This window comes from Paroedura picta, chromosome 4 (assembly GCF_049243985.1).
Source record: "Paroedura picta isolate Pp20150507F chromosome 4, Ppicta_v3.0, whole genome shotgun sequence".
NCBI classification, from domain to species: domain Eukaryota; kingdom Metazoa; phylum Chordata; class Lepidosauria; order Squamata; family Gekkonidae; genus Paroedura; species Paroedura picta.
This window is the reverse complement of record NC_135372.1, coordinates 11,590,344-11,599,343: the sequence shown is the minus strand read 5'-3', so window position 1 is coordinate 11,599,343 and position 9,000 is coordinate 11,590,344. Positions and strand designations below refer to the sequence as shown.

General features: G+C 53.2%; 1 long non-coding RNA gene across 1 annotated transcript; it reads left to right on the top strand.

Annotated features, from left to right (window-relative positions):
• The first annotated feature begins 6,183 nt into the window (after positions 1 to 6,183).
• Positions 6,184 to 8,017, top strand: LOC143836716 (uncharacterized). Its single transcript, XR_013230679.1, has 3 exons — positions 6,184 to 6,404; positions 7,360 to 7,436; positions 7,912 to 8,017. It is a non-coding gene; the product is annotated as an uncharacterized LOC143836716 (long non-coding RNA).
• The last annotated feature ends 983 nt before the right edge of the window (positions 8,018 to 9,000 follow it).

The window sequence follows — 9,000 nt, the reverse complement described above, 5'->3', positions numbered from 1 at the left end:
ATTTTTTAACCTTCCAGTGCCCGTCCCAGCCGGGCCTCATCTGCATCAGAGATTAACTCCCAAACCTTTTCCCCAGTGCCAAGAGTTAGACCCCCGAAGGTGAGAAGTCCTAAAAAGAAAAGAGGGGCTCTAACCTACCTCACAAGGTGGTTGTTGTGTCACTAAGATGGAGGGAAGGAGAACAGGGTCCTCATTGGGAAGAAAAATATATTTATTTGTTCATTTATCAGGTCTAATTGGTAGCCACTTTGGGGGCTGCAGAACTGGAGTAGTATAAACCAGGGGTAGTCAACGTGTGGTCCTCCAGATGTTCATGGACTACAATTCCCATGAGCCCCTGCCAGCAAACGCTGGCAGGGGCTCATGGGAATTGTAGTCCATGCACATTTGGAGGACCACACGTTGACTACCCCTGGTATAAACTAACCAAAATGTTATGGGTGACTTCAATTACCTGGATATCTGTTGCTCTCCGGTGCAGCGGTGGCCCCGGGAGGGTGTGCAGTCCCGGCCAGGCCATTCCATGCCAGGAGAGGGCTTGCAGGTGGCTCTCTGACGGGAGCCAACCTCCGGGATTTAGCACCCTGGGAGCATCAGAGCAGTCGTTCAGCAATCCCATTCAGGCTGCCGGGCTTCTAGACACCTTCCTCCTGCTGAGCTTTGAAGGGCTGGGACGGGTTCAGGCCCTTGTCCGCCCAGCGGGAAGGGCTTGCTGCCCACGGCTGGCTCAGGCACAATGGAGGATGCTAACCCTGATTTATGGGGTGACTGAGCATTCTGCCTGGGGCCCCAACGTGGGCCCAGAGGTGGCACCCAGGGGAACTTCATCATACGCTTGCTGCCTGTGGCTGCCCCTCAGGAATCTTGAGGGCCTTTCCCTCTGTGGACCAGCAGTTCAGGGACCGGAGTTCAGCAGCTGGGCCAAGGTCAAACAGGTCAAACCCTCCACCAAAGAATTAATGGACACCAGTCTGACATCAAAACTCCCCTGGCGAGTCCGGTAGGCTTGTGCTGGAAGTGTAAAAGGGGCTGGAGGCTGCCTTGGGCTCCGGAGCGTGGGCGGGCCGCGGGGACGTTGTTTGGCGGCTGGGTGGGCGTGCGGGCGTGCTCGGCGGGGCTGCGGCCTGGCGGTTTGGGAGTGGATGTCGTGGCGAGACACACCTTGCGTAGGCTTGCCGGGAGTGGCAGCGGTGATCGGAGCGGCGAGCAAATGTCGTAGGCAGTGCAGGGGGCCGGCCTTGTGTCCAGGGGCCTCGTAGGCGAAGGAGGTGAGCTGGTAGACGTGCGGCCTTGCGGGGGCACGGGTGCGGCGGCACAGCCGTATAGCTGGGGGCGGAGGGGCTCGCCGGCGGTCTGTGCGTTTGTGGGGCCATCGTCGCAGGAGTCGGCGGTGCTCGGCGGTGCTCGCAGGAGTCGGCGGTGCTCCTTGGCGTTGGGGGCGAAGTCCGGGGAGAGGTGGGGAAGCGGGCAGCGGCAAGTTGTGGGCTGGGGGTGGGAAGGGGGTGGGCGGCAGCGGCCGGGGACGGACGATCGTTGCCATCACGGGAAGGCTGCGGGAGGGCCTGGGCAGCGGCAACCCTGCAGGGTGGCGATTAGCGGGCAGACCTTGTAAGGAGGGAAGGGCAATGGTTCACTGGCGGGAAAGGTGAACCTGCAGTGAACCATGTGGGGACGGAGCGTGGGCTGAGAGTCCGGGGTGAGCTAATTGGCGTAGCGCGCCTCCCTATTGGCTACTTGGCCCAAGTGGCACTCGGAGGGATCCTGATTGGCCCTCTCCGAGTTTTTATCCCAGACAGGTCCCGCCCTAACTCCTCCCCAACAGCCCTTACTGAATTATTTAGTCAGCTGCAGGTGGGGTTTAAAGATATGTCCTTGTGAACTACAAATTGGTTCGAGGGGTTTGATTGGCTGGTTTGGCAGAGAGTTCTAATGTGGCTGTGTTTAGTTGCTGTGAGACAGTTTATTAATGCAACAAGATCAACATTTGCTTATATATGCCCACAGTTATAATGGTCGGTTCTTAGTTTGACGAAGAGTGCTTGCACTCAAAAGCTCACGCCTTGAATACATCTTTGTTGGTCTTAAAGGTGCCACTGGACTCTGATTTTGTTGTCCCCCCCTGGGAGTGACTCATCCAATGCTGGAGTGGGAGGGAAGGCCAGGAAACAGCCCCCTGGGCCACTGTGACCCGAGGGACGGGCGGGGACGGGGCCTCCTTTGTGACATCACCCCCTGCTGGTGCCCTGGGCTGCCGCACCCGGGGGGGCCTTTGTGGGTTGTTGAAGGAGCGTTGGAGTTGGAGTTGAAAGAGATTGGTGGAGAAAAATCGTGTTTTGTTGGTTTATTGGTTTATTTCTTTTTGATTTCACTTTATCCATTTATTTAACTAAATTGTTTTATTTATTTTATTTCACTTATTTATTTATTTTAATTATTTTATTTTATTAATTCATTTATTTATTCTTTTTGATTCATTTATATTATTCGTTTTTTATTTATTTAATTTTACCTTTATATTTATTTGTATATATCTGTATATATTTCTATATATATATATACATATATATATATATATATATATATATATATATATATATTTGTATATATCTGTATATATTTATTTATTTGTATATTGATTCATTTGTACATTTGTATATATTATTTGTATATATTTTTAAGACCATGGCTGAAAAACATCTAAAAATGTAAGTGGGGCACCTGTATTCTTTTCCTATGCAATTTTTATCTAACGATCTCCCAAGCGATCCTGGTTGGGAAGCGGGACGGGTTGCTCTTAGAATCATAGAATCATAGAGTTGATAGGGGCCATACAGGCCATCTAGTCCAACCCCCTGCTCAACGCAGGATCAGCCCTAAACATCCTAAAGCATCCAAGAAAAGTGTGTATCCAACCTTTGCTTGAAGACTGCCAGTGAGGGGGAGCTCACCACCTCCTTAGGCAGCCTATTCCACTGCTAAACTACTCTGACTGTGAAAAATCTTTTCCTGATTGTTGTTGTTATGTGCGAAGTCGTGTCCGACCCATCGCGACCCCATGGACAATGATCCTCCAGGCCTTCCTGTCCTCTACCATTCCCCGGAGTCCATTTAAGTTTTTACCTACTGCTTCAGTGACTCCATCCAGCCACCTCATTCTCTGTCGTCCCCTTCTTCTTTTGCCCTCGATCGCTCCCAGCACAAGGCTCTTCTCAAGGGAGTCCTTCCTTCTCATGAGGTGGCCAAAGTATTTGAGTTTCATCTTCAGGATCTGGCCTTCTAAAGAGCAGTCAGGGCTGATCTCCTCTAGGACTGACCGGTTTGTTCGCCTTGCAGTCCAAGGGACTCGCAAGAGCCTTCTCCAGCACCACAGTTCAAAAGCCTCAATTCTTTGACGCTCGGCCTTCCTTATGGTCCAACTTTCGCAGCCATACATTGCAACTGGGAATACCATAACCTTGACTAAACGTACTTTCTTTGGCAGGGTGATGTCTCTGCTTTTTAGGATGCTGTCTAGATTTGACATAGCTTTCCTTCCCAGGAGCAAGCATCTTTTAATTTCTTTGCTGCAGTCCCCATCTGCAGTGATCTTGGAGCCAAGGAAAATAAAATCTGTCACTATCTCCATTTCTTCCCCATCTATTTGCCATGATATCTTTTCCTGATATCTAGCCTATATCGTTGTACTTGAAGTTTAAACCCATTACTGCGTGTCCTGTCCTCTGCAGCCAACAAAAACAGCATCCTGCCCTCCTCCAAGTGACAACCTTTCAAATACTTAAAGAGGGCTATCATGTCCCCTCTAAACCTCCTTTTCCCCAGGCTGAACATTCCCAAGTCCCTCAACCTATCTTCATAGGGTTTGGTCCCTTGGCCCCAGATCATCTTCGTCGCTCTCCTCTGTACCCTTTCAATTTTATCTACGTCCTTCTTGAAGTGAGGCCTCCAGAACTGCACACAGTACTCCAGGTGTGGTCTGACCAGTGCCGTATACAATGGGACTATGACATCTTGTGATTTTTTTTTAATTCAGTTTTTATTGTTATTTGTTCTTATAAAAAGCATTTACAGAAAAGCAAAGAACAAAAACAGAAAAGCAAAAGACAAAAAAAAAGTGACCAGCTGATAGGTGTCATCAATACACGTATATCATACTTGATGTAGTCTGATATTATCTTAAGGGATATATAGTTGGTTCCCATTACATATTGGTCCTACTCTAACAGTTACTGCTGTCTTTCTTAAGAAAGTCCAAATAATCACTCCACTGTTCATCATATTCTTCCGGAGATCTCTTCTTAACCATGTTGGTGAGTCTTGCCATTTTTGCTAAGTCCGCTAATTTATCAAGCCATGTAGAAATAGTTGGAGTCTCAGTCACCTTCCAGTGCTTCGCCCACACCAACCGTGCCGCCGTAGTTGCATGGAAGAAGAAGAAGATTCTAGAAGAAGTAGGTAAAGCACTTGGGTGGAAGCTTAGCAGCATAGATTCAGGCTTCATTGGGTATCGCATTTTAAATATTTCCTGTAACACTATATTTATTTTAACCCAATACTTTTTTGCTTTTTCACAATTCCACCACATGTGATAAAAAGAACCTACTGCTTTATGACATTTCCAACATTTATTATCAAACCTATCTGAGATTTTTGCAATGACCTTTGGAGTAATATACCATCTATAAAACATCTTATACCAATTTTCCCTGCCTGCTCATGTTTAGTTTACAATCCACAAGTACACCAACGTCTCGTTCACACACAGTGTTACCTAGAAGCGTATCCCCCATCCAGTAGGCATGCTTTGCATTTTTCTGACCCAGATGCAGAACTTTACACTTATCTTTATTAAATTGCATCTTGTTCTCGTTTGCCCATTTTTCCATTGTGTTCAGATCTCGTTGAACTCTGTCTCTATCTTCCGGAGTATTTGCCAGTTCTCCCAATTTGGTGTCAGCTGCAATTTGGTGTCAGCAGTAGTCCCTCCACCCGCTCATCTAGATCATTAATAAATATGTTAAAAAGTACCGGGCCGAGCACCGAGCCCTGAGGTACCCCGCTACTCACCTCTCTCCAGTCTGATGAAACACCATTGACAAGAACGCTTTGAGTGCGGTTCTCTAACCAATTCCCTATCCAGTTAACTATCTGAAAATCCAGATTGCAGTCCTTCAACTTATCCATCAGAACATCATGGGGAACCTTGTCAAAAGCTTTACTAAAATCCAAGTAAATGACATCAACCGAATTTCCACGATCCAGCAAACCTGTTACTTGGTCAAAAAAGGAAACCAGGTTGGTCTGGCAGGACGTGCTGGAGACAAATCCATGCTGACTTCCTTGGATCACAAAATTGCCCTCCAGATGTTTGCAGATCACTCCCTTTAATATCTGCTCCATTATCTTCCCCACAACAGAGGTCAGACTCACTGGTCTGTAGTTTCCCGGGTCATCCTTCCTCCCTTTTTTGAAGATCGGAATAACGTTTGCTCTCTTCCAGTCCTCCGGGACATCTCCAGTCCTTAAAGAGGTTCCGAAGATGATGGACAAGGGCTGTGCAAGTTCTCTGGAAAGTTCTTTGAGCACTCTCGGGTGCACTTCATCCGGACCAGGGGATTTGAACTCATCCAGTGCAGCTAAATGCCTCTCGACAACCTCTCTATCCATGTTAACCTGCCACCCAGACACTATCCTTTGTCTACGGCCATGTCTAGATGTGCCTAAACACTTTGACCTGTGGGAAAAAACAGATGTAAAATAGGCACTAAGCCTTTCTGCTTTCTCTGCATCTTCTGTTAGAGATTGTCCATTCGCACCCAACAGTGGGCCTATTGCCTCCTTTACTTTACGTTTGCTCCTCACATAACTGAAAAATCTTTTCTTGTTACAATGGGCTTCCCTGGCCAATTTAAGCTCACTCTCAGCTTTGGCCTTTCTGATGATTGATCTACAGTGCCTAGTAACCTGTAGGCACTGGTTAGTATCTGCCTAGTAACCTGTAGGCACCTCATCTTCTCCAAGCGACGAGGCTGTCCGAACGCTCAGCTCCGTGTCAGGGGAGGGAAGGGGTGTGTCAGGCCTTCTCCGGTCCCTCCACCCTCGCAGGCAAGAGGGGCCAAGAGCCCCCCACCGGGTGCCCAGGGGACAGTGCAGAGGAGATTCTCTCCAGACCTCCGATGCCCTCAGAGTCACGATGCGGAGACGGAGGGACCTGCCCTCATCCCAGAGAGACTCCCTCAAGTGTTCTTTCATATCAGGGCGGGTGGTTAGGTGGGACTGCAGACACAGGGTGCCGCCAGGCCAGTGACTCCCCTTCTCTTCCCTCCCTTCTAGCCTCCAGCGCTTAAGGGCCCTCTTCAAACGGGCCAAGGTCGCCCCCCGGGCCGGAGGAGAGGTGCAGCCTGCAGGTGAGGAGTGGAACGGAGGGCAGGGAGGGGCAGGGAGGGGGGTGGAAGCGGCAGAGCTGTTGAGGACAGTGACATTCCCAGGGCTCAGGCCCCCTGTGGCTCCCAGCACAAGGAGTGCTTTTGGAACCAGGCCGACAGGGCTTGGAAATCTCGTGGCACCTTCAAGACCGACCCCATTGATTAGGGTACGTTGTCGGTGTGTCATGGCCCCTTTCGCCAGTCGGATCTGTGATGACAGACGACAACGGGGCATTGGTGGAGGGCTCCTGTGGGGAGGAGAAAAGGGTAGCCCTAATGGACCCCATTCTTTCGAAGAAGGGGGGAAAGGGACACGAGGTGGAGAAGGTGTGTGTGGGGGGGGGGGAGTCTCCTCCTAGAGTGACAGAATTTGCCGATTCTCCCACTGGAGTCGGAGGGAGGCCCGGAGACGAAACGGCTCCCCTGATGGTTTCTGTGAAGGTGCCCGACAGCAGTGCCCACGGTAGGGGCCCTGAAGAATTGTGCCTGAAGGCCAAATCGGGCTCCCCCCACACAGGGGGGCTCCACAGTCCGGGCTGAGCTGTGTGGCCGTCAGAGCCCCTTGGGGGTGCTGGGGGGACACCGAGGGGGGCTGCCACGGACTACAGGCAGAGAAGTCGATGGGGGGAGGCTCTCTCTCCTGCTGTGGATGGAGCCCCACCCTCAAACCGGGGAGCCACTGGACCTGTTGCTGAAGCGATGATCCAGAGGACCCCTGAGGGGCGAGAGGGAAGGAAGCCCCCCCCCAGGGCAGGATTGGACCCAGCCCAGAACGTGTTCCCTCTGCCGACCTCTGGGTGGGGATCAGCCCGCAGGGGCACGGAAGCGGACTCTTCGCCCCTGGGAGCCAGCTGGGAAGGGCTGTGAGGGAAGCCCCCATGGAAGGCGCAAGGAAAGCGGGATCTCTCCGCGGTTTAACCGGGCCCTTCCTCCCCAGCTGCCGCTGCCTGCAGGAGGCGCCCCAAGAGGGGAGCGGCGGAATGCATCGCCCACTTCCTGGCCGCCAAGGATACGGTAAGCCCCAGGAGGCCCCAGGAGAAGCGCAGTGTCCGTTCCCTTGCGAGGCTGTTCCCCTTCCGTTCCCCTTCCTCTCGGATTTCGCTGGCTCCAGTAGCAGAGGGATGGCAGTCTCAGGAGCAAGGGGGGCCCGGCACACGGATCCCGCACTGACTTGCAGCCGCCCCCGAGAGGGGTGCTTGCAGAAAAGGGACCGAGGTCCCCATCCTCCCAGGCCCCTGGGTTAGGAAGCCCCACAGCTGTCCCGCGAGCACCTCTTGGAGGGACAGGACCCTCTACCCTGCCTCCTCCTGCAAAGGAGGCCGTCTCCTCGGGGTCCAGCCATGTGCCCTGAGGGCCAGGGCAGCCATGGAGAATTTCGGGAGAAGCAGCGGCTCGTGTCCCACCAGATGGACTGCCCCTGACTGGGGATGCTGCTTCTCTCCTTGGCCCTCCATGGCCAGGCTCACAGCCTGCCTCTCGCCACTTGCAGGGCCCCAGACAGGACCGGGCATTCTTACAGGCGGTCCGGGGGTTCTGCCACGGCCGGGAGCGTTCTCTGCCTTCTTGCAAGCAAAGAATTGCAGAGAAAATACGAGTGAGTGAGACTCAGGACTGGGGGGGGGGAGGAAAGGGAGTGGGGGGCAGGAGCAGACCTGCCCCAGCCCAAGGAGCTCTGATGTTTCCTTATTGAAACCTTTGTCTCCCCAAGGACATCATGCACAAGTCATTCCTTGCCCTAGAGGCGAGAATGGTTGGATGTATGGAGGCTGTGGCAGAGCTGAGGTATGTTTCTTCCTGAGGGAACCTTGGTGCCAGGCCCTCGGAGGGGGAGGGAGGGAGGGAGGGAGGGAGACCGTTCTGGGGCTGCAGGATGCTCAGTAGAGCCAGCCCAAGGGAGAGACGGCAGGAGCAGGAGGCGGCGGGAGGCCATGGCTGCTTCCTGCCCGGCCTCAGGGCGATGCGGGCATAGTGCCTGAGGGCAGCACCTGTTCTCCAGCTGGGAGCAGTGCCTCCCTCCCCGAGGCTCTCCCTGACTCTCAGGCGCTGCACTGCCATCCTCTCCTCCACCCTCACCCTCACGCTGCTCGGGGGGAAGTGGGGAGCCTCAGACGAAGCCACGGCAGGGCTGGGGGATGGCCCTCCCTTCCAGCACGGAGTCTAATCCCGGCCCTTCTGTCCTGCCAGCAAGTTCCATCCGCCCCTGAGGACAGATCTCCGGCAGTCGATTGTAGCCTGGGCTCTGGGGATGGTCCTTGGAGGCCCCCCGATACAGGCAGACCCCGCAGGCCAGGTACCTTGAGCGACACCTGGTTTCTCAAGAGGGTGGCAGACACACCTGGCGGTCCCGTCATCTCTGGAGGACGAGGTCCAGCTGTGGGGAGAGCTGTGTCCCTCCTCCGGAAGAGGCGAAAGACGCAGGGTCCCTCTTTGGGTCCCGAATCCAGAGGCCTCCTTCCCTGGAGGATGGAGTGGTGGTCTTCAAGGCTTCCTGGCCAGCCCTGGGGGGAGGGGGGGTCAGCCTTTTCATGCCAGATCGCTCTTCCCATCAGGCCCTGCAGCAGAAGGCAGAGGAGGCCCT